Below are 25,813 nucleotides of genomic sequence, written 5' to 3' on the forward strand. Positions count from 1 at the left end.
TGATGAATTCGGCCTTCCAAAAGGGATCAAGCTGTCATAGAGCTGATTAATGAAGCACCACGTATCTCAGTAGACAGAAAATCCACAAGATGTAATTAGATACGAGTTTTTTATGGTTAGCTATTAAATAGTTGGATTCTTCAGGGGCATCCCTGGAAGTGAGTTTCCTCTGAGGAGGAAATAGCAATGATCATTTCATATGCTTACGTATGAAATATGTAATTTTCATTGTAAACTTTTATGAAAATATCAGAAGTTACTTTCTCTGTAAGTAATTAGAAGCTGCCCCCAGAATGCAGGATATGATTAGAAGTGTCCTGTGAATTTCACATGGTTGTGGTGCTTATTATGTTCAGGTTTTATTTTGATAAAGCTTACTTAGTGAATTAAGGTCATGATTACTTTTGTTAGTGAAGACAATGGCTAAAGTGGAGAGCTTCTGTAACGTCATTTTTGTCTAAGTTCAGATGGTTTGTTTTACATTAGCTTTATGAAAACCAGTGTTCTTAGAATAAATGTTATTCTGGGTGATCTGCTCCTTCTCTAGCTTATAATATAATGCTCTCCTGCTCTATTTTGCTATTTACTTACTCTTTGTTGACTCGGTGTTGGGTCATCATGCAGTAAGGAAGGGAGGTTAGCTCACATATGTCCTCTCCAGATCCTTTAAGGAATATCTTTATTGTATACCCTAATTGGATAATATATATGGCATCAGGGTGCTTTCTCTCATTTTAGAGACTCCTTAGAAACAAAGTGATGGAACGTTGCAAAATAATACTGCAAGAAATATGAGCGTTACCAGCTCGAGTTAAGACCTAAAACATTCAGTTTGTTATGAATTTGGCATAGAGCCTACACATGATCTATAAACATAGAAGAACTATGGGACTGCCAGGATCTATATAGCCTCTTCCTTGCACCTCGTTAACTTAAAGCAACTCCCTTTCACAGGGGATGGCAAGTTTTACAATAATTTGCTGCTTGCAACTCAAAGCAAAGACTTTCAAAGAATTTGTTTGGAACCTCTCTTGGTTCCAGACACAACCTGATTAATGGTTGTGTGCTGTTTGCGTATCTGTGGGAGGATCCTTCTGTAGTCTTGAAGCAATTTTAAGAGTTTTATCAAAACAAAAACAAAAAAAATCTTGTGAGTATCAAGGAGGTTGAAATTAGCAGAGTGTTTCTGCAGTTCTATAGGAGACCTAGCTTCACTGTTCACTTTTTACCAGCTACGGGCATGGCAATTTACCTAGGCTTGCATTGCATTCTGTCCTGATTCCTGCATGATGAATAAACTGTGTGTCAGCCAGTGCCAGTAATGAGTTCAAAAGAGTCTGTGTAAGACTGCAGATTAAAAAAAAAAAATCAACCTAATATTTTTACTGTTACAATATTTTTACTGTGTGACAGCTGGACCATTTGAAGTTGTTAGGTTGAAAGGTTCAGTCACTTTCTTCTAACTTGCTTTATAAAGAGCACGAAAACTTACTAGTGGTAAAAGATGCACAGTTCTTAGATGTTAAAGACCAAATATATAAGCCATAGGAGCAGTGATAACACAATGGATGCAGTGTTTTTTATAGGCACGCAGAAGCATAACACTTAGATTAGGAAAAGAACAGTGGAAGACAAATTGTGGTGGTTTAGTTACGCTGGAAATGACTGCCATCCAGCCAGTCCGCTGAAGAAAAGAGGGTCAAAAAGACAATAAGGAAAAAAGAACCTTTAGGTCAAGCTGACACTTGTTGCCGTATTTAGGAAAAATCTTCACAAAAAATGAACTTTACTTTTGACTGGGTTCTCACATGGTCACAATATGGACAATGGAGAATACTAGCTGTTCTTTTTCCCTTATGCTTGGCATCAGTTTCCAAAAGGATGCACTTCCATAGCATGCTTTTGCCTCAGAGTGCAATTTAGTCTTCCTGTAGTTTACGCAGGAATACTACAGTTCTTGAGCATGCAGTTTGGGTTTCAGTCTTGCCATCGTTTTTTTGTCTTAAGTTCCTCTTCATGTAACTGTCACTTAAGTCTCATTGATCTCATAAGGCTTGAGGTTTGATCTCATTTCTGGCCAGTACTGGCCCCCCTTTTGTAGCATTCTCTAGGTGTAAAGCAGTCCTTAGACCTCAATCCATAATAACAAGGTGAAGCTCATCTTATTCCAAAGACGGTGTTCAATTTTTCAGTTCAGCCAGGTAAAGTGAATCCACATTGCCTGTAGAAAGATACTTCCAGGACTCTTTTCCTCTTATTGATTCAGTAAGTTTAAAATAGCAATTGCTTTAAAGGAAAAATAGAAAAATAAAATTCTATTTTAGTTTTTATTGCATTTATGCTTGCTATTTTGACAATTAAGTGTATACATATTTTACGGATTAGTGGATCTAGTTTACTTAACAAGGACAAGTTTCGTTTTAGAAGGGTTAAAATTGTGACTCTTCAGTTTAAATAAAACTGTTTTTGCTAAAAAGAACGGGAGATTCATAGAAGTCTTATGAGAACATAAATCTAGTCCTTGGTTTGTGATAACTGAATCTAACTAAACCATCCTGAATATGGTGTGCTTTGAAAGAAGAGACTGATGCAAGCACAGCTTTTAAGAAGTTTTGAAATATTAAGAGCAGTGTACAAAATTGTGCTTGACCATTTGCTTTAAACCAGTATGTATTATAGAGCTGTCGTATGTCTAGTAGTTACATTTCTTATCAGAGAAACCAAAACATAGGTTTTGGAAAAGTGTTTTGAGTAGGTAGTTCTGGAAGGAGAAAACAGGCAAGGGTCACTAAATCTTCAGTCTACATCTGCAGAAAATCTGTGGTGGTTAGCTATTTTAATTCTTTAATTTTTTGATCTTGGATTTTTTTAGTGGAGAGGGTTTTACTTTCCAGGCTGACCCACAAATTGTCCATCCTGTTCTTCAGTTAGCTCCCTTGCAAGAGCTCTAGAAGGGACTTCTGGAGCCAGTTCAAAGAAGACCGTTAGTTCGCTGTGCATATTGTTGTGCTGGGCGTGTGTTTGTTTTTAGCTTCTCTCTATCGTATCTCAATTTTTCAGAGCTGCAGTTGTAAGGCATTTGTGGATTTGGTGTAATATTTTTGCACAAAAATATGCAAGATATTCTTTCTCTTCTTGCCTTTGCACTTCCAGAGATAATATTTAGCTAGTTCTTCTTTCTTTGTGTTACTGGAAGAAAGTTAGAGGTCTAGGGCTTTTTGTTTGTTTGCTTTTTCCTCAGTTTGAGAATGAGTTGAGATTGCAACTAAATTAATTTGCTTGAGGGAAATTATTTATATTAGTTCATAATGAAATGATTTTTTTCATAATGCTTTTACATTCTGCTGCATGTTCTCTGGTGGTTTCAAAACTGCAGATGTTTAGGATGTTCCATTTAACCATCTTTTTCCAGATAGTAGGTAATAATTTTCTTTTTTGGTGGTTTGTTGGAATTGCAGCCAAGAAAAACAGAATAATGTAGCACCACGTGTGCTGCTGCTTCAAAGGAAAACATTGTTTTCATTCATTATGTTGTTGTGCTGCTTGTGAGGTGAGGGCTGGAAGTTTTCCAAAACTGAATTTTCTCCAGTTAATGCTCTTCCTGAGATGGAGAAAGAAATGCTGGAGTCATACAATATTGCAGTTAAGTGGGGAGACTCAAATTATGCTTGTATGTTCATAAGCACGCATATGTTTGAAAATAACAGGTTATTTTTTCATGTGCTACTGGATACCTGCCATTCACAATTCAGCCATCTGGTTCATTGTCAAAATAGTTATAACTGTATCGATTCCATAGTAGAATCTCTTGCCAGTGTGATAAATATTGGAAGCAGGAATAAAGGGGAAGGCAACAAATATTCTGTTCTGTCTGCTCTGATTTTTGGAGAGATTTTTTTCTGAAGTCTGGAGCATTGCAATACCAGGATTTATGCTGCTTTAAATTTGAGGCCCAGTCAGAGCTTCCAAAGTTTTTTGTAACCGTGAAACAGAAAAAAGCCTATTTATAAATGTAATTTGTGATATTTTATTAGATGTAAAAAAGCTTAGGAGTCCATAAAAAGCAAACATGGCACGCAAAAGTTTGTGTATCCTCTGAGTTAAATATGTTGCTTGTACTATGTGATTACTGAAAAACTTAATGCAGCTAAATTATGGATGTAGTGTGTATGAACTAGTATAAAGAAGCAAGTCAGTTTATGTAGCTAAGATGTTTTTTCTAGATATACCTTACTGACTGAATATTATGTTTGCAGAGATAATTGCAAAATGCTAGGAATTTGACGATTTAAGTTCCATATTGGCATTTTGTATGGGGTATGTTGCATATATTGCATTTTTATTATGTATATTATATATTTAACAGCTTAAGTATAGTTTCTGTATTGAATAGTTAGCACAGACAGTTAGTAATAGAATGAGTAACCCTACTGGGCTCTTTTTAAAAAAAAAAAAAAAAAAAAAAAAAAAAGCGTGTGTGGCGTGGCTTGTTCAAATATAGTCAGAAAATAGTTCAAATTTTGATGAATAAGTGGCTGGCTTTGCTGAAACAGCTATTCTTTGTATGATATTGTCCATGTTCTGGAATAGTCATGTTGTTACCGTGTTATCATTTTTTACTTAGCAAAATCGAAGTCTGTCGGCCCAGTTGGAATTTCAGTCTTAGAATTTGTCAAAAAATTTTTTTGCTAGAATATAGTTTTGATTTTTTGCTTTAGTGTGCCCCAGAATTAAAAAAAAAAAGCATAAGCATAACCATTTTTTGCATAGAAATAAAATTCATCCCCAGTCCATAGGAAACTACTGGCTTGATCCTTCTATGATATGTAAATAGCACATTTCTACAGTGTACCACAGATTCTTTGTGACGTTTCTCTCTAACGAGGGGATTAAAAAAGATACTTTGCAGGAATTGCAAAATGTGTAATTTTTTGAATGAGTACAGATCGTCTCATATTTTAGAGACACATTTTTTAAAGTCATGAACAAGCTGGACTTCTTTAAGTGAGGTCTCAGTCCACAGGACTGTGTTGGAATGTATTATGATTGTTAATAGCTCCTTGTGTAGTAAATCCTAGGGATTTTGTTTCTGCTTTGGGTTTTTTTTTTCCCCCCCCCACGGAATCTGTATCCTCTTCAACTGACAAATACAATTTGTCTCGTCACTTCCAAAGCTGGAAATCCGATTCACTACCGAATTTGATTCCTGCTTGGTATTTGGTAGGCAGCTATTTTTAATGTATTTTCAAAAACACTCATGAATCTTTGCAGTACTATAAAGACCTTTTTTCCATTATTTATTCAGTTTTGTTTACAGTTCTGTTAACTTAAGTTATTCTGCTGTGGTACAAGAATTCCACAACTTAATTACATTCCTCAGGAAATGAGAATCCTATACGTGCAATGAGGTCAAATACAAAGGGACTAAATCATGACTTTCATCAACTTCTCCTCCTTTTACCTCACTCGAATCCTGGAATACCAATACCTTAAATATGTTTGTAGTAAGATTCTATTAGAACATGAAGGAATGATTTTTTTATAAGTGGCACTGAGGCTGGTTGGTTTATATTCAGATAAACTTTGCAGGGAACCAGTTGTACTACTTGGAGAGAGTTGGAAAATGGTCAAGATTTTCAGCTAGGCAAGTGTTATTCTTCCAGACTCCAAGATTTAAAACATTATAAAATAGTTTTTTATGTATATATACAGCATATATAGGTTCTAATGGATTATATACCTAGAATTGATATCCGTTTTACAGATTTGCAAAGGGATAATAGGTTGTCAAATTAAATAATGCACTTCTTGTGCGGGATTAGCTACTTTCCTTGTTTTCTTTCAACTAATTGCTTACTCCAGGAATTAGTACAAAATCCTAATTTCTGAACTCTTAATAGCTTACAGTAGCTGCTTAGTGTTTTTTTTATTTCTTTACGCTAACCAGCCTGATATGAAACTTGGAAATGCCTCCTTCCTTCTGACGTAACAGACAGAAATGTGTGCCGTGAATGGTTTCATTTTTCCCTGTTTAGTCTTCATGCTAGAAATTTAGATATTGCTTTCTTTGTTTGTTTTCCTCCTCTTCTGAAAGGATTTTGAAACAGCTGAGCTTGTAATTCAGAAGGGAATTGGGCTGTTATTCGTGTTTCATGCATTTAAAATTTTTGTTACAGAGAAATTAGAACTTCATGTTGAAGGAGCATGGCTTTTGAATGTCTGAGATTAGAGAAAATTGTCAGTATCAAAGGTACTGTGGCGATGGAATATGAAGGAGAGAAGGGTTTGAGTGTTATAGTTGAACCGCAAGAGACGAAGCTGTAAGAAGCCTGGGCTTATTTGTTGTTCTTCTTTGCACAGTGCAATCCGTCTTACAAGCAAAAACAAAGCATAGAGAATATTGATGGGTGCTGTAATAGCAACATTATCACCTGCTATCTCTTGCTTTAGATGATGTATTGTTTTTTTTATGTGTGAGTGCTACAATTTTTTTCCACATTTATAATTTTGGTATCCTTCTGAAATATATTTCTTCTTGCCAGACACTTCAGAGATAGGTGAGTGTAGGAGCCAGACTTGTGCGATTTGGGAGGTGTGGATGGTGCAAGTCTTTCTTACTCACATAGCCGTGTTTCCATTTATGAAGGCTGTAAGTCCTAATTGGTAAAGATATTGTTAGGGACCAAATACCGTTTTTCTGCACAGTTGAAAGCTTTTCATGCTTAATTCTCTTCTGGCATTATGTATATAGTAAAGAAGTTTTTCAATGAAGAGAAATTTTGATTCAGGACACCTGAAGTCATCTGGCATAGGCTAGGCTTTGTTTTCACGACTGAAAAAAAACCTGACAGTAGGAGAATTTTTTTTTTTTTTTTTTTAAATCACGGTAACTGTGCATGGGCAGTTGTGGCAAAACACAGCAAAGACAAAATATTTCAGGTTTACTGAGGTGTAGTGTAAAGTTGCTGAGGCAAGACCTATATCTCAACCTGAGGCTGACCTTGCATTTACTGCCCTCAAAGGTCATTTTCGTTTTTTAACCTTACTCAGAAGTGCAGAACAGACCTGAAAGCATCCTACTATAAAATCAGGTTGGAACTAACTTTTTAAGGTACGAGACTTATTAATCTTGCATGTTTCTTTGTATCTTTGAGCTGTTATTCTGCAGTGTTAAGCAAAGTTATGACTTTTGTCTGTCTAATTTAAACATACCTTTTCCTTTCTTTTAGATCTACTTTTAATTAAAATGCGTATGTGTGGGATTTCTGGTTGTGCTGGATATAATGGCAGATAGCATGGAAGTAGGCTGGCATAAGATTTTAAAAGACTTGCTGATAGAGAGTCCCACTTTGAATTTGATCAGAGAGGGAGGAATTTAGAGAGTTTATAAAGGTAGTGAATGCCTCTTGAGGGTTGCGCTCTCAGTCTAAATCATGTTAAAAGGTGTATGTTCTGAATTAACTGGATGCAATTGCTTACTGAGTCTTATCCAAGGAAATGTTCCATTTATATGTTTTCACAAATGAGCGTGTTTGTTTTCTGTTATCATTGTACAACTGCTAAGGAGTTCTAGAAATGAATGTGAAGTGATGCATTCATCAACTTATATTAATGATTTTTGCAGGGAAAAACTGCTCAGTTCATGTGGCTGAAACTGAATCAGGATCAAAAGCAGTTTATTAATATATTAATGTGTTGTAATTAACCAGCAATCAGTGAACTATATGTTCAGGATTAGTATCAGCAATGCAACAGATAAACCAGAGTACTAGTCACTTACAACAAGTTAATAAACACCTACAAATATCTAAACACATTTTATAACTAACCCTAAAAAGTTCTAATCACCCTACCTATATCCTTAATACTCCCTTGTGTATATCTTGTATTTTAACTCTACAGCACTTCCATTTTCAGCAGAAAATGTTGACTGTGTAAAGCATTATGGACAAGGTAAGGAAACTCTTTTGTAAAATATAGCTGTTGGAGGCCAGTTATAGCTGTGGTAATTGAACCATGCTGTTAGTTTTATCCGCTGCAAAGTTAGGAAATATCTTCATCTGCAGTTCTGTTTTGAGATCTTCTTTCTTGGTGTGTTAAATATGTTGCCATTTAAGGTACTATATTGCAAAGTGTTAGTGAAGAGTGCATGTTTGTTCTCCTGTGTGTGTGATTTGTTTGTTTTAATCTAGTTTATCAACAGTGTAAAAATTTGAGGGTGGTTCTGACTATATTAAGATAGCAGTTTAATCCAGTTTACTCCTTCATAAATGCTTTTATGACTGGTTGATATGAGGACCTCTTAACTCAGCACAACTTTTTTCCTTCTTTCTGTGATGTAGCTTGGGAATGAGTTGCTGACATAATCTACTCGTATGTCCCCTCTTGTGCCTTAAAATGCAAAGTATACATAAATGTTGAGCTGAATACAGATTACAGTGATTTGAGAACCAATCTGACTGATTCATACAGTAATTGGTTGTGCATGTAGGTAGACTTTTTCAAAGCACCGTATTTTCTTTTTCAGTAACCTTAGGCTTTAAAGTCACTGAAAGTGGAACTTGTTCTCCTAAACCGCCTTAGCCTGGATCTTCAAATATGTTTGGGCACTGAGTAAAATCAGTAAGTTAGGTGCCTACCTGTTTAACAATCTGAACTTTAATATTTTCAGAAACTTTCAAACCTGTTATGTTGTCAAGACACTTGAATAAATAAAACTGTTTAAAAAAATTAAGTTAATACATGGATCTATTTTTAGTGGATTTTCCATTCTTCTGAGGCAAGATGTTTATAACCTGTAGGTTTATTTGGTTTACATTCTTTCATGCTTTTGCTGAAGTTGTTTAAGGCTGTATCTCCGTGCAGTGAACTAGAACTAAATTTTAGGTTGGATGAGGGAAGTACCCTGTGTTTGACGTTTGCTTTTGGAGTACTGTGTTCGGTTTTGCTAAGTGTAAAAAAGATATTGACATGCTGGAAGAAGGCAGCTGTGATGGTTAGGGGGCTTGAGTCCATGATGTATGAGGAGAAGGTGAGAGAACTGGGTTTCTGCAGGCTTCACAAGAGACAACTGGGGTGGGATCGTATTGCTTTCTAGATCTACTTAGTGGCAGTATACAAAGAGGACTGAGTCATACTTTTCTCAGAGGTGCACAGTGTGGGGGCAAGAGGCAATGAGCACAAGTTGCAACAAGGTAATTTCCAACTAAATATGAGGAAAAAATTTCACTCTGAGGGCAGTCAGTCTTTCAAATGGGTTTCCTAGAGAGGTTGCTGTATCTTGATCTTTGGAGATATTCAAAATGCCTTTGCTCAGGCGCTGCACAGCCTAATATAGTTGGGCTTGTTTTGAGCAGGAGGTTGGACCTGGTAACTTCTAGAGATCTTTTCCAACCTAAATTATTCTGTGATTTTTATACAGCATATAGAGGTGATAGATGTGGTATAATTTTAAACAAAGACAGAATTTCACGTTTTTAAGTGGGTTTGAAAAGGTCATATTTCACCTGAAGCTGTAATTTCCTTATTTCTATACAAAATGTTATTCCTGTTGACTTTATATGTGATACACTTTCTTTTTACATGTGTTGGAGAACACCAGATATCTGGTTTAGAGTTATTTTTTCCAGATTGATCAGATTGTGCGCCAGGTAGCCTTAGTTTTACTCTACTAAGCAGTTTCTTCTGTCAGTCTGCAATAAAGTCATATTTTTAGTAAGTATTATAGATCTATGGTAAACAACATTTTACTTCCCAATGAATTTGGCAAAAAATTAAATTTAAATAATTTCCTGCCTTGACAGTAGCTGGCCTTGCTGAAAATGCTATTTCTGATTCCAATGCTTTGAATTATTACCAAGCTTTTTCCGTCAAAGGGCATTACAAAAACGTACCTGTGTTTGTATGGCTATTGTAAGATTTGTGGGTTTTGTCACTTGTCATTAAAAAAAAAAAAAAAAAGTGCTGCAGGGGATTGACTTTGCCCAAGGTTACCAAGCAAGTAATCTTCTGTCAAACCAATTTGTTCTACCTATCTAGGTCATGATTCCCTCAGAGAGCAGAGCACCATGTGACTAAATTATAATGTTCAAGCCAAAGGAAGAAGCAAATGGCAATCATTATACTTGAGCTCTCTGTCTGCAGAGTAGTGAATGTCTATTAAAATGATCGCAGTGAAATACAGTTATTATGAGTCAAGTCACAGATACAATGAAGTCAATGCACTTCTGTCTTCACAAGAGCTGAGATTTCATCTGCTAAGTTCACTATCAGCGTTGTGTTTGAAAACCGATGTCCCCTGAAGTGCTCAGTGTGGGTTCATCTTCATAGGTACAACTGCTGGATTATTTTACAGAAAATGTAAGGAGAATTGTGAAGAAAATACTTAATAGCTCAGCCAGGGAGGCTCAGACCATGTAGCTACTTTTTTGCCTTAACTGCAGTCCTATGCTAGAGTCGCACGGAGATGGGAATTCTAGTAGATGATTTAATATGTTGTCAGATGTTCTGGTTAGAAGTCCTGTATGAAAGGTGTCTCATTTAGCATTTAGCATTTTGTGTTGCCTGGCACGTATTATCTGCTGGGAAAACAATTCTGACTGGGATCTGCCAGCTTTGTGAAGAGACATCGGTGGGCCATGTTTCATTTTTTAGGTATTGTTCGATTTGTCTGTTAGTAAAGAGCATTGCATAACTTCATCGCATTCTGAATGGAAGACTACGTTATGTTTTTTAATGCAAAGCATAGCATATACAGAGTTTAATGAGGTCTGCTGGAGAAATATGCTCGTGAATTTTCCCACATTACTCATTTGCTATGTGTAGATTTAAGAACTTTTCACAGAAGAGATGATTTTGTTCTTTATGTAACACAGATATATTAGTTATTCATACAAAGCTAACAATTGTTATATATGGGGATGCAGCTCTCCTTAATACTAGCGCTCCCCAAAACGGTAGTGTTTATTATCTCTTTAAATGTGGATATATTGCTGGGAAAAGAAACAGCTCTTTTTCAAAACTGTGCCTAGGAGACAGTATATGTTCCATTCAAGCAAAAACTATCATTACATTGACAAAGTGGTAGCAACCATTTTCCATCACAAGTCCTATTTCTTTTCGTTTATCTGTGTCGTCTTAAAATATGAAGCTGTCATACCTACAGAGCAAAAGCTTACTGTGATAAAGGCCTTAAGGAAGTGTATCAAGACATGTTAAATATTTCCTTGAACCTTAAGACCATTTTAATTGACATTTAATTAAGTAAGACTGGATACCAAGTTTACTGAAGTTATATAACATAGTGAAATGGTAAAGATATGATTGCAATGAAATGCCAAGTAGTAGGCTCACTTTCCATTGCTGTGCAGCCAAGGGAGAATGGTAAATAAGTGACGTTTAGTCAATAATCATAATATACTGCTGTCATTTGACAGTTTTAACAAAACCATTACCCCAGATTTTAGCAGACTGTAACTCATACCCTTTCTGTGAGCTTTTTATATCCTCATGAGAGAGAACGGTTTATAATAACTGTTGTTTAGCCCAATAGCATGTCTCCGTAGTCCGTAGTGTGTACCTAGGCTTTTATTATTTTTAGTCTTCTCTGACCTTTTTAGTTCTGCAATATTGTTTTTGTGATGGGACAACTAGATCCACGTGCAGGCTTCAAGATAGGACACTCCATGGATTTCCATGGTGACATAGTTGTTTCCTATTTAGTTTGTTTGTGCTTCCTTCCTTGCTTGCTTTTCTGAATTTTTATTTGCTTCTATAATTGATATTGAGCACTGGGTTGTTGCTTTTGTAAACCTATTATAACCTCAAAATCTCCATCCTCTCAAGTAATGCACAGTTCAGAAGGGAAAAAAAAAGCTTTTCCAACTTAGCTTACTGAATTCCTCCTCTTAGGGGTGTGATAAAGCATTAAACATACTGCACGGTGTGCAAATCTTCCGTCAATACTTTTCTCTGGGAACTTTGGATTCCACCCTTATATCCTGTATTGTTAGATGAGGGTATTATGTTGCTGTGCTTTAGAACTCATCATTTTGTATGTAAAATTAAATTGTTTTCCCTATATGCGTTATTTTTCCTTTTAATTTGTCTTCCACTGTGTCACCTGGTTATTCAGTGTCAAAAAGTCGTTTGATAACATTTAAACTGCCCTTTGCCTTTACAGCCATGAGAAGCTTAGTATCTTCAACTGTGTAATTGTAACGTGGACCAGTATTTGACTTTAAGAATGCAAACAGCCTTATTGACTTAACAGGACTGCACATATATGTACAATTGAGCAGCTGCTTTTAAGTTTTCCCTTTGATCAGGGTAGAGTTACTCTACAGCTTGCAAAATAAACATTAAAGCTGGACTAGTTTAGAAAGATAAAAGCTTCTGAAGACTCTTCAATTAGATTGTGGTAACTTTATCATACCTACTTAGATTCAGCTAATGCTCCTTTTGCGTTTATTGCTCCAGTGAAATAAAGCAGAAAGCTAGTGATCTGCTCCTCTGTAGACTTACATGCACACATACATACATGTACACAAAAAACCCTTTTACCAACTTGAACAATTTAAAATAAGTGGAATGTTGAGGCAGTCCTAACTATCGACTTTTTTGAAATTAACGTTCATGGTGGACAGCGACGTTTTTTAATTTAGTGGTTTAAAAAAAACTTTACTGGAAATGCTGCAGGTAGGAACTTTTCGACTATAAGAATAGACTGAGCTGGAATGATAAGACAAATCAATATTTTTATCTACTGTCTCTTCTCATAATGTTTATAAGTTAATTTTGTCTCTTAATTTTTATTTTCAAACCTCTCTAGAATAATTTCTATCAGACTTTTGTGGTATCATTTCAATTTCGCTACTGTAAAAATAAAATTTCAGTGTTTTGGATACAATACAGTAACTCAAAACACGTATTCATTTTGGGACTCCCAATAAAGCTATTTACATCAGGGAACACATTCTGAAGCTCATATAATTTGTTGCATTCATTCTACTGGGTTATAATAGTCATAATAGATACTATACCTGGACAACTTTTCCCCACCTGCCAGGAAGAGGGGGAATGTTAGTTTGTATTCTTTAGGGAATAAACAGTAGATTACAGTTTTTATTTAGGAAGGTGCTTGCTCAGTGTAGAATTAGAAGTGGTGTACTTTGGCTATACATATAGTACACTTTAAGAAATGAACTTAAAATACTGTGGAAATGGTGGTGTAAACATAAAGCTAATCTTTTGTCGTGTCTAACATACTCTTAAGATTCCAGATGTCTCTTTTGTTTTTATTTTGCCTATACTGAATTTAAGCTGTATTGGGAGCTTCTGTCTTCTTTCCTTCTCTCTGGTGGTTGGTTAGCTGTAAGTGTTTGCTACAAATTATTTGCTTAAACATTCAAAGCAGCAGCTGAGACAGGTCACAGATGTCTGTAAATAAACATATTTACAGTATTACTAATAATAACATGGTTAACATTTTTTCCTTATAAACTCACTACTCTACTCTGAATAGACCTGCAGTAGAAGTTCAGAAGTTTAGAGTTGAAAACTGTATATCACAATAGTCTTGCTTTCCTCCTTGTATATCAGCTGCTGACTGTGATCTAAAGTGAAAGCATGTAGGCTCTGTTAGAACTTTGTACACTTTGTTAACATCAGCAGTTACTTTTGGCTGGATAAGATTTAGCTGTTCCTGGAACTGTAATATAGCACATTTGTGAAGTTTTATTTTTACTGAAAAAGATGGGGAAAAAAAAGAGCAGACTGAAATAGTTTAAAAATTCTTTCTTTAAGCATATTCTCCTGTCCTTTAGGCTTGAATTAGTTTGCAATGTTTTTGGAAAATTGGAATGGACTATGTTGCACTATTGAAAATGTTTGGGTAATTGTTGATGAATTAGAAAACTGTCCAGTACGATGCACTGGGCTGGATATTGCTACAGTATTTTCATGACAGTCAAAATATAGTGCTATAATGTATAGTCATGTATGTCAAAACACAGATTTTGCTTAGGCCATGAGCAGAGCTAAAATCCCTTGACCTCTTGCCCTGGGATATCTGTCCCTGCATGACGGGCATATCAGAGTTCCAGACCAAATTGCAAAGCAAAGTAAGCATGAAAAAGAAATCCTGTCAATCCTCTAAATCGGGTTTGAAGATAATACATTAACCTGTACAATTCCTTTATAACATAGGCCTTTATAAATTACTTTAGTTGTATTAGACTTCTTTTTAGTTAACACACTTGCCTAAAACGCCACTTGAAATTTGAAAAAATATATAATTTTTCTCACTCTTAAGTTCACTAAAGCAAAATATTTTAATATTATATTTTGACTGATAAGATGGATAATGCTCTCTCAGTAGAGAATAAGCCAAAAGTTGTATGTGCACTTGATTTACTTTAAAGTCATCCACTGTATTAATATTGTATTAATAACAATTAATCAGGGTGGCTGGTAGAAATACCTAGAGAGCAAAAGTTTCTGGCTTTGGAGTATTTGGGAAGTTGGTACGATAGGGTAATACTAGGAGTCACGTCACCTCAGTCAAGAGGGTACAGACTACAGCTAGCCAAAGCAAGCTTGGGAGAACTTGTGTGGATTTTAGATGAGCAGATGCTGTGTTTGTGTTGACAGTATAACTGAATTTGAGAAGAAACCTTTTTTAATTCTGAAAGACAGTGGCAAAGTCACAACGCTGTTGCTTTCTAGCCTGTGAAAAGCGTTCTAGGTTATTAACTAGAGTAGTGCTTTGCCTCATCCGTGTTCCGGAGACTGCAAAAAGGGTAATAATTTAGACTCCAGTCTAAAACGTTAAATCAGGGAGTGTTTTTTCCCCTTGCTTCAGTGGGTTTCGATGGAGCTCTTAATTAATCCGAGTGTTGTATGATTGCCCGCCAGTCTGCATGATTTTTTTCATGTTCATATTACACAAATAGCAGTTGAGTTAACTTTTCAGTGAACTTTACAGTTCCCAAAGCTTTACAGAGGGGTTAGTTTCCTAAACTTAGGACATTCTGAAAAATAATATTTAGGATTTATAAACAGAGTATAGTTACTTGAGCACTATTTTCACAATTCAGTGAAAAACTAGTCATGTGGAAAAGTGAATGCTGGAAACCTATGTAAAGCCAAAGAGTATGTTGCTAAACTGGATCTCCTTGGAAGTACTCAAGGCCTGAAAGTTTCTGGAAACACCTAAAAAGTTTAGAATGGAGTCTGGAAATAAATTTTGAAGGGATCTGACCGACTTGCACCCTTGTCTTTGCAGTGCAGAGCCTTACACCTAGAATCTGTGGGCATGGACTTCATTTTTCAGTTACAAGTTTTTGTTTATACAGTTTTTAAAATCCATATCTGATCTGCTGAAAATGTATGAAAGATCCATAAGCATATTACCATACTGCTGAGTTAGCTCAAGTGGACTTAAAAGCTTAGGGCAGACTTTCACCTGGTCAGAATTGGGCTGAAAGATACTAAAAAACAGTGAATGAGAGCTAATGAGTTGGGTTTGGTGGTTTGGGTTTTTTTTCCCCCTCTCAGAGAAAGGGTATATTTATTTGTGTAAGTTGGCTCATACTTTTAACGACAGAGAGGAGGTTTTTGTGTGTTTAGTAGTGGTTTGAGGAAATACTGCTGCTCGATGCCAAAGTTTCAGTAAGCTGTACTGAAAGTTGTTCTGAGTTGGTGCAGAACAGTAAAGACCAAAGAACAGCTGGAAATGACATGAGTACAGCACATGCAAATAAATTGAAGATATGCATACAGAGAATGTAGAAACGATTTAAAAAATGTAGACTACTCTTGCTGGCAATATATCCCCTTGTCTACAACTAGAAGCAGCTTGAGGCAAGTTTGTGATACACTTTATCAGTTGCTTTATTGTCCTATTCCAAAAAGAGAAGAAATATTTTTACAAGAGAGTTCCAGTGGCTGATTTTACTTACCTTATACATTTTAATTTTCAGTAATTGTCCTTTGTATGTCTGAAAGGTTAATACGGTTACTGAGAATGGTGCTTTTGAGAGGTTTTCACCCCATATTTGCATATTTGGTATGCATAGCATATGCAAGACTGAAATGTTTTTTCCTCTAATTATGTGTTTCAGTCAATGAAAAAGCATTGTTGTAGCAGTCATGTAATATCTGAATTGAAATTTATTTTCTTTAAAAAAAAAAAAACCAAAGCACTTTGAGTGTATGTAGACTATGGAAATGGCTAGTGAAGAAAAGAGTATAATAATTATAACAAGATTTTTTTATAAAAACACAAACCAATGTTTAGTAACAGATTTTCTCTTAATAAGCCATCAATCATCTAGTGGGCTGTTTGTGTCAATCCTTATATATTAATATCTTTGATTTTTTTTTTAGCTTCCTAAAGTAATACCCTCTTAGCTGTAGAAGGAAAACAGCTTCTGTTTTTTCTAAGACATACCTATACTACCTTTTGCAAATGTAATTTGTTCAGGTTTGCCTAAAATAGATACATTTTACACAGTGCAGTGATTCTAGGCCACCAGTTTACTAATCCATGAGAAGAAAATACTTTACTGTCAATTACAAGGAACTGTCTGCCAGCATTCAAAAGCTGGACAATGAAGGGAGGTAATTTTTGCCTTTTTTCCCTTCCGTGTCAGTAGTATGAAATAGTATAGGAGGATAAAGTCTACCTACAGAAACAAAAGAACGCAGTCTGCGTGCATTGTGCCTCTGAAGTGGAACTGAGAGAATTCAGTGCAGAAAATGCTCCCAGCCTGTTATCTTCTCGGAGGTGGCGTTTTTTCAGTAGCAAATGAAAAGTGAAACTATGTTTTTATGTCCTTTGAAAAATAAAGACAAACTGGTAAGTATTATGGTAAGTGAGTGGTTTCCTCCTGAAGGAAAAACATCCTGACGCTGCTTTCCCTTTCTTCCTCCTCTAACCTAAGTGTCATTTCACATAAGATGGTTGTCCCATCAGCAAATCCAGTGCCTACATCCTTCATTAAAGTAAATGTAATCTGGCTATACTTAGTGTAAGAGTTTTTAAGGTGTAAGAATTGTGCTAAAGGGTTTATCTAAATCCTTGTACTTCAAATAATAGAGTAGTCTTGCTAGTGGAAAAATCTAAAGAACTGGGTTTTTTTCTGTTTATATTTCAAAGATGTCTAATGGATTTGTCAATGAGAAGGAAGGGCCTTGGGCAACATGCTCTTCAAACACTTCACAACAACAGAACTAGGAAAACTCAGTAACAAATGGCAATAAAGAATCGAAATAACCCATTCCTAAAGGTGATCTGATTATTTGCTTGGTTTACTGATATGTCAAAGCCCTCCTCTTTTATGTTACAGTTGAGAGTTGTAACGCTAGATAGACTTGAGGTTGTGTGTGAGGTTTTGCTGTTATAGAACACAGAAATTACTGTTGCTTACCTTTTTGATTGTTAGCAAAAACTTGGCCTTAATTTTTGCTGCTGTTCGTTCTTTAGCTGATTTCTTCTTTAAAGTCAACCAAGGTAGGTAACTTACTTTGTTTCTCTAACCTCCTTTCTTGGAAATATTTACTAGTTTTTTTTTTTTTTTTTTTAAAACTCGGTACTGTGTTTCTTAGGCATTTTTTTTCTGATGAAAATGCAAACTTATGACACCAGTTAGGTGTTTAGAAACGTTCATTAGTCTGTGAGGAATGGTCAGGAGAAAAGGCAGTTGAAAAGTCAGGTACTTAAGAGTCAAAAAGTAAAGAATCTGCTGAAAGTCATGAGTTCTTCAGTTGTAAATAACAAAGGAAGAAAACCTGGCTATGACACTTCTAAAGATGGTCATAAGCCACCAATATGGCAAATCTTAAAAGTCTAATGTGATCTTGAGGCTGTATCAGGAGATGTATTTCAGTAGGGATAAGAAATTGTTAACAACATTATACATGGCAATAGCGAATCCTTGTATGGAGGGTGGTGTTTGTTTCTGTTTAAAAAAGATGAATGCTGCAACAGGTACAGCAAAGCTCTACTTGTTCAGTAAAACTGTAATGAGAGGAAACAGGAAGAATCAAGCTCGTTTGGTCTTGCATGAGAACGACTGGGAGAGGATATCGTTCTCAGAAATAAATCAAGGGAGAAAAGGTGGAGTAGGGGAGAGGAAGTAATAGAAGGACAATGTTGCCATGAGTGGGAATGAACTGATAACGAATATGTTTAGGCTGGGAGTTAGATGATCATTCTTGAATATTTGGGTTGCCTAAATCAGAGCCGAAAGGAAAATAAAGTTATATTCAAGATGAAGTAGTGTGTGTGTGGTGTGTGGTTGGTTTTTTTTTTCTTCTAATTCACATTCTGCTGTAACTGGTGCAGAAAGTTGGTGTGGTTTCATGAGAAAGACCATTTGCGGGGCATTCTGGATAGATAATCTTTCAATATGAGATTGTGTGCAAAATCAGCTAATGCATCTTCAATTTAAATTCAGCACCATATTTGCCTAATAAGGGAGTCCTATTGTGTGTCGTGAGTCTTGCAAATCCATTTTGGACAATTAAGTAGCAAGTCAGCTGTAGAAGAGACAGAATCCTCTCTTGCGTTTGAGGCACTGCAGAGAGCTATAGGAGGATTTGGTATGTACAGATCATTCTGGCGAAAGACTTCAGGTGTAATATAGCAGACTCTGATAGAATCTGTCTTAAGTTTGCTTAAGCACAACTAATTCTGTCATTTTTAGACTTTGAGATGCTTAATTTGCAATCATAAACTTGATTAATCTTTTACAAAGTTTCAACAGCATTTCAAGCCTTAACCTTTATTAAAAGAGCATGGTATATAATAGTTATTGCTATTCTGATTCAACATTTAAAATTAACTTTGTGTTAAATCAAATTCTGTTGTATTCAAAAAAAAAAAATTATCCTCTGTAGATAATTTAAAGTGCAGCCGTTGTGTAGTATCTTGTACAGTGGGTGTAGCTTCGTTGCCTTTGGAGTAACATCTTCCATATAGCTGCAAGTGATGCTGGCAGAGGGCCCAGCAGAAGCCACATTAGAAGCTTCTGGTGTTAGTTAAAATTATTTTTCTGCCATCTATATCAATCTTGGATGAACAAATTCGAGGTGTAGGACTTCTCATTAAGAAAGCATAGGCAACACATGGGGGTATATGGTAATGCCATCTTTCAAGAGAAAAAATTACCAGTTGAATGCTCCACTTCATCGTTTCTGAACAGTTGAGGAGTTCCTCCCCCCCCCCGAAATAAAATATATTTATAATTTTATACGTGTATATTTGCTAGTGTATCTGTTTAGCAAGTGAAGAGTTGTGCTCCCGTCCTTCCCAAAAGAAGGAATTTCCTACCCAAGTTGTTGAAGAGGCAGGGAGAGAAAGCTGCAAAGTGTGTGCATTTATCAGTTCCAAAAAGCGCCAGACACCCAAGTTGAATAGTACCTTGTTTTGTAAGAAGTTCAAACTAAAGTTGTAGAGATTGTTACAGGCTGCTGGGCACTGGCTCTTTTAGAGAAAAAAGGCTGAACTAGGAGTGAATTAGATAGGAATGCAAGACTGTTGAATTTGTTATACAGAAAAGAAATTGTAATCTGATCAGAATGCTGTGCAATTTTCCAGTTAAAACCACAATTCTCTCATTAGATGTGTCCTCTTCTTACTGGGCATGACAACAGAAACTGGCACTTAAATACTGAGTCATGAGAAGGCGTTTGCAAAGTGTCTGATAGGAATAGTTATAATATTGAGAAAGATTGAAAAGGTGACAAAATCTATTAAATCACCAGTGGATCATTTTAACTGCCTATATGTTGACCAACTTGTTGATTAAGGGTACAATTAAAAAATATTTATTATTAAATAAGGTAGTTTTGGAGCACATTAATGACTTCAAAATGGAATTGATTCAAAATTGCTGATTTAGATTCAAGATACCAATGAAAGTTTAGCCACTGAGTAATAGCAATGATAGTATAATTAGGTTCACTATCCCCAGCGGAATGATGCTGCTAAAAGTTCAACACTATCGCATAGTAAAGATTTGTAAATGTATATGCTAATTAAACAAAACAAAAAATCTTTGGCGTTTTCTAGGGCCACAGTTCAAGGTGGATTGTGCAGATCAGCAAGGTCTAGTCTGGAAGCTTTTCGTTTGATTCCTGTTTTCACAGAACCTGGCCTGGATTGCAGCTCCATGTGTTTCAAGCTGTGATTTGTCACTGATTTGAATAGGTTCACAGCTTGTGCAAGGAAGACAATTTTTTTCTCTTGACCAAGGCAATTTATCCCCAACTGTTTCACGTAAACTATTATTTAATTTAATTAGTAGGAAGAAAGAGTGAATGAATTGAGTTGTTTGTATAACATAATAGTGTACGCTGCAGTTACTGGACTACTTAAAGCTGAGGTAGATCTGAATTGCACTTTTTCTCCTCCCCATCAGGCCGGTAGCTAAAGGGGAATAGTGCTCAGTCTGTCCTTAACGGGACTCCTTATTATCTACCTGTAGGTCTTTGGGGCCTGAATAAACTAGCCTTTGTAATCTATTAGGGGAATTCAGGGTCACAGCTCAGAGAAGGTGGTTCTCTACATTTTGTTTTCATTGTTGCTAAGAAAAAGGAATGGGGAGCTTAAGAATGCTTTCCTGTCCCCTTTCCTGTTTTATATGCAACCTAATCTGTGCCTATGCTAGCCCCATTGTTACCGCATTGGGAACACATTAACTGCCAAGCAAATAGGAAGATGCAAAATAAGATACCCATAAAACAGAACAAAAAGAAAAAAGAGAGGGTTGAGAAACGCTGTCTTAAACTGAAAAAGAACCACGGAAACTGTTACAGAGGATAAGGATCTTGGTACAAAATTTAGAGATTTATAGTTCTAGTGATTCCAGCTAGGTGGGTTTTTTTGTTTGTTTGATTTTTTTTAAGGACAGAGACAGTAAGGACTGTGTTTATTTTGCTTTCAGTCAAAGCAAGTCTTAATTTTTTTTAATCTAGGAATAACTATCTGGTTTTGGTTATTTATTACAATGTAATTTGTTTATTCCAGGATTTTTCTTTCTTGGAATTTCAATCTCTGGTAATGTCTGAATAGATTCTTGGTTTGATTAGATGCCTGAAGTACTTCTTAGCCGTTTCTTTCAAATGTTGTAGCTCCTGTGTAATAGCCATATAATTAGTTCATTGTTTAAGGATGTGCTAAACAGTCTAAGTCAGCTTTTATGGTACAAAACAAGTTTGTGTTGATAAACTGTTGCCATTATGCTGTGTTGAGTTCAAGGACCCTAGTGGAAGGAGTACATGCATAATTTAGATAACGCAGTTTAACCCTGGCATTTGTGGGAGATGCACAGACAGAAAAGGAAGTGTTTAAATGAGTAATACTCTGCTTTCAGTGTCCCTGTGAATTTGTATCAGGTACCTTTTTCATTATCTTTACCCACATGCCTTTGTAGCAAAAGATCAAATAACTTCTGTTTGTTTCCCCATTTGTAGCAATTTTTCTTACAGACCATGACAAGGTTCTTGTATAAAAATGAATTGCAAATAAATGTAGTATTTTAGTCTGTCAGGTACAAAGAATGATCATCTTCAGGGTGCAGGCAAGTGAGAATATGTGCTTGCCACCATGAGGCACTTCACAGAAACTGGTTATGTTCTAGCTCCTACCAGATGGTAAATGTGTGCTCTTCCAATAGGTCCCTGGGCAGGTAATAGCATGAGTAGCCTTCTTGTCTTTGCAGCCGTATGGAAAATAATAATGATAACCATTAAAACTGAGACTGACGTGAAAAATAAACTGTGACATTGATTTTGGCTTGCTCTTTCTAGTAGTGTTGTCCTCGGGCCAGAAACGGAATTCCCCTGTGGAAGTGGAAAGTGTTATTTTCTGAAGTAGACAGCTTTAAGGAAAGAGATTTTTGTGGCTGAATCGAGAGGTTCATAAGAGAAGAGGCTGGAATACATCCTTGCAGGGAACCACTGTCTTTGGGTAGAATGTAATTCATGCCTTGGTTTCAGATCTGTTGTTGTTCTCCAGTAGGTGGGAGTAAATGAAAGGAGGTTGTGCGTACACACACGTCTACACACATGGACAGTTTACACAAAGCCAGTTTTCCCCCTTTTGAATGTTGTTTTGAATTTGGTGAAAGTTGCGGTCATTATTCTTCTTTCAGGAAAGAACTTCATAGTCCAAGTTAATCCTGTGAGTAGTTTACAGTAAAGCCAGAAGTCTCCTCATAGGCCACGGTTTACCTAATCTCACAGCGTTCCATGCTAATAATTAAATTGTGTCTATGATGGCTAAAGCTCATCTTGAGGACTTTTTGGTTTCAAAGTAAACTTCTACTAGACCTTCTTTCCCGAGAAGAGCCAGGGAAGATCCTGCTTTCGTGTGAGTTGGTGTTCAGTGTCAGGGTTTGATTCATGTGCCCAAATAAATAGTTCAGACAATAGTGAAAGATAGTTGAATACAGTGAAGATTTTCAGCTGGATAGTGTGTGTCATGCAAACGCTTCAGACTTCATATTCTTTCCCACAATCTAATACAGAGGTTGAAAATGAAGAACAACAGTTTTAAGGTTTTTAGAACTGGGAGAACATCTCTTGTTATTGCTACTGCATCTGAGAGAATACTTGGAATTAAGTCCTGCTGCAGCTGACTGATACAATACCGCAGCCATAAATCTATTGATCCTTCTTGGGGTTGTTTGTTTATTAAGGAGTGTGAAAATTAATGGCTTGTATCCTCCCTCTTGTGAGGAAGGCATGGGAGAGGGAGGAATGTTTCATGGCCCATAAACTCTTGAGTTTCATACCACATATTATTAAAGGTCATTTTGTTGATGGCAGGTGTTCTTCCCCCCCCCGCCCCCATCTTGTGATACAGGTGTTTGGGTTTCTGTTAATCTGTTAATACCTATGTAGAGATCTGCAGGAACAATCTTATTTTTCAGTATGTTTATAGGGAGTCCCATACACTTCCACATCAGGTTCATCTTCCTTATGTAAACAGAGCCCCCTCAGGAGCCGTATTTTCTGCCAGCATTTGCCCCAAACCATTATTGTCCTGAAGAGGAAGAAATGCAAGATAAAGAACAAATGTAAATGTTTTATGTTGGCATCTTAATGCAGGTGTGTAGAAAGAGTGCAATAATGAAGCAAGCTGCTCTGTTAACCTCCTCTTTCTTCTTCCACGCTTGTGCTGGTCTTTTGAGTGTGTTTCATGCAGAGAAATTTTCCTCCTCTCCTTGGAATTAGAAGGTGCCGCAGAGCCAATCAGGAGAATATGCTCCAAAGCAGTTACTGTCATTGGGCTCTCACTACCCTTTGGTTCTCTCCTCCTCCCAGCCTTATTTCACACAAAGAGGAAGCAGGAAACCTTGAAGTGACATTTACTCAAATTGTTGGCTTTTGGGACAGCTAGCCTATGCTGTTTTATTGCTTCAGGCAACTACCTTTTTACACTTGCCTTGTCTGTGCTTGTTATGAGCTCACAGGGCACTGTGGAAAAGAAAGTTATATATTTCATAATGGAGTGATGGATGAAATAGAGTAGAACGGTAGATCAGGGTCTTGGAGCAGAACTGAGTCTTCATCAAATACATCAGCTAACCCTTAATGTTCTTGTCTTCAGTATGCCAAATATTGCTGTTGCTGTAACTGTAAAGAGCTGGGGGATACCTCAGATTCTGTTATATTAGCTAAAGGATGGATGGAGGGAAAACATTTAACCATGACTATTTCAGAATAGGGTTTTTTTGGGGGGGTTAGGACTTGATGTCAGTAAAAATCAGTGTATTAATTTGCTTCCTGTAGTAATGATTGCGAGCAAGTAGACTGACTTCTCCTAGGTTGAAAACTGTTGTGGGAAATAGGTTCTCAGAATAGTTTGTTTGTTATAGATTTTTGCATAGGTATGCCTTCCTGTTTCTGTCCTTCTCACACCTTGTGGATGTCTTTAAAAGAATAAAATGATTAGGAAACACTGCTAAGAGTATATTGGCCAAGTCTGTGAGATCAGGACTCCCTCTAGTGGCTGACTTCTCTGCCAGACTCCACAATATTCTGCTTTTTAGACTAGTGGGTTGTCTTCAGCTTCCCACTTACCCCCTTTTTTTTCCCTCCCTCTGGAAGCCTTGATTTAGGTACCCTCTGATAACTATAGTGAATATGTATGATTGCTATTGTGATTTATTGCTTTGACAAGCAGTGAACTGATTTATTGATGTGACCGTTAGTGTCATTGAGAAAGTGTGGGATATCACTAGCGTTAGCTGATAAACCTGCCGACATATTAATATGTTATGTCAAGGTGTGGAACAGGGAAGAGTTGGAGAACTCACCTACACTGTGGTCAAGGAGAGACTTTTAATGTGTTAAATCGTAGTAATAATAGGAAAACTTGATACAAAAGTACATGTATGATAACTTTGAAATTTGCGTTAGTGTAATTTTAACTTGACTATGGCTTTGAGGAGGAGATTTTAAAAGTTAATTCTTGCATTGAAATGAGGGCTATGAGGAAAAGGAAAATATGGTGACAGTGCTCCAAAATGTAGCGCTTAAGAAGTGTGTGTGAAACAGCAGTCACTTCATGAGCTGTTCATAACTCTTTTTTTCCCCTTGCAATGCACGTACCTTCTTATAGCCAACTCCCCAGGATAGATACACTTTCTACATGTTCTGTGAGTCAGCAGTTATACATCTAGACTAAGTGCACATAGTTATAGTAATGCTGTTGGTCAGTGTCTAAATGTTATTGTCATATATAATATGCATCAGTAATAATGATTTCTTTGAGAATCAGCATTGGAGCTGTTTTTTTCTGTCTCTGTTACAAGTTGCAGTTTCAGAATGAAAATGCTTGCGCTACTAAATATTTTTCTCGTATTAACACTGAATTGCTTTTACTGTGTTGTGCATTCTTTCTCTTCTGTTATTTTGTTCTTCTATCTGCTAAAAAACACGTATAAAAATGTTTCGTAGTTAAGAAATGCCATGCATTCTTTTGGCATAATTTTCATGAACAAAACAGAGTGCATTAGATACAAGGCTTAATGGAGGTCTTCACTCCCTCTTTATTATGCCAGTAATATCACTGCTGGTAGAAGTTATGGACTATAGTAAAAACTGGCTATACGCCCTGCGGGGCGTTATTCATCGATCCTTCCTATCAGGTAGTTGAGACACAGTATAGTGCTACACTGGAACATGACAAGCTACATGGATATCTTACAATTAAATAGTATTTTATAGTTCTCTTACAGTGTTTTCACAAGTAATATAATAGGATATGTCTACGGGATTATGCATTTTCCAGCCATTTAGGGGAAAAAATGGATGAGGGATAGAATGAAGCAGTTGCTTGATTACAGAACATTTGCTAGTTGATTCTGATAGGCACGGTTACAGTGATAATAGGTAACTTGCCTCCTTTGCCAAGGAAAGGATGACTGGGATAGAATATTGTTGAAGATCCAAAGCATTTGTAAATAGAAGTTTCAGAAGCCATCTGAAGTAAGTAGTGCCATTAGCCTATGGGTTCAGTTACCAATGAAGATGTCGCTAGCTAATACGGAAATACAAGTATCCTAAGAGCCAAATAAATACGTGGGTAATTTACAGTATAAAAAGTAAAGTTCCCTACTGTTCCATCATGTGTCATATATAGGCATGTGTACTACTTTTGTGTGTATTTGCCAGTGCTCTAATTTTCATAATTTGCCCATGGAATCTGGGTTGAATTACTATGTCTTTAGTCTCTCACAGTGGACTCCTTGAATTCTTCATCAAATCTGGTTTAGACTTACCTCATTTGATTATCTTGAAT

At 36.4% G+C, this 25,813-nt stretch overlaps 1 protein-coding gene across 8 annotated transcripts in view; it reads left to right on the forward strand.

Annotated features, from left to right (window-relative positions):
- Nucleotides 1–25,813, forward strand: part of LRCH1 (leucine rich repeats and calponin homology domain containing 1) — a 142,085-nt gene that overhangs the window by 36,544 nt on the left and 79,728 nt on the right. The window contains exons 1-2 of one of the 8 annotated variants that reach the window (XM_068929811.1): nt 7,043–7,111; nt 7,903–7,953. The exons of 5 other annotated variants lie outside the window; for them this stretch is intronic. The gene's annotated coding sequence lies outside the window, so the exon portion shown is untranslated. Of the gene's footprint in view, nt 1–7,009; nt 7,112–7,902; nt 7,954–25,813 lie in introns of those variants that run through there. 2 more of the 8 variants (XM_068929812.1, XM_068929809.1) reach the window with 2 other exon arrangements.

Source organism: Struthio camelus, chromosome 1, assembly GCF_040807025.1.
Source record: "Struthio camelus isolate bStrCam1 chromosome 1, bStrCam1.hap1, whole genome shotgun sequence".
Classification (NCBI taxonomy): Eukaryota; Metazoa; Chordata; class Aves; order Struthioniformes; family Struthionidae; genus Struthio; species Struthio camelus.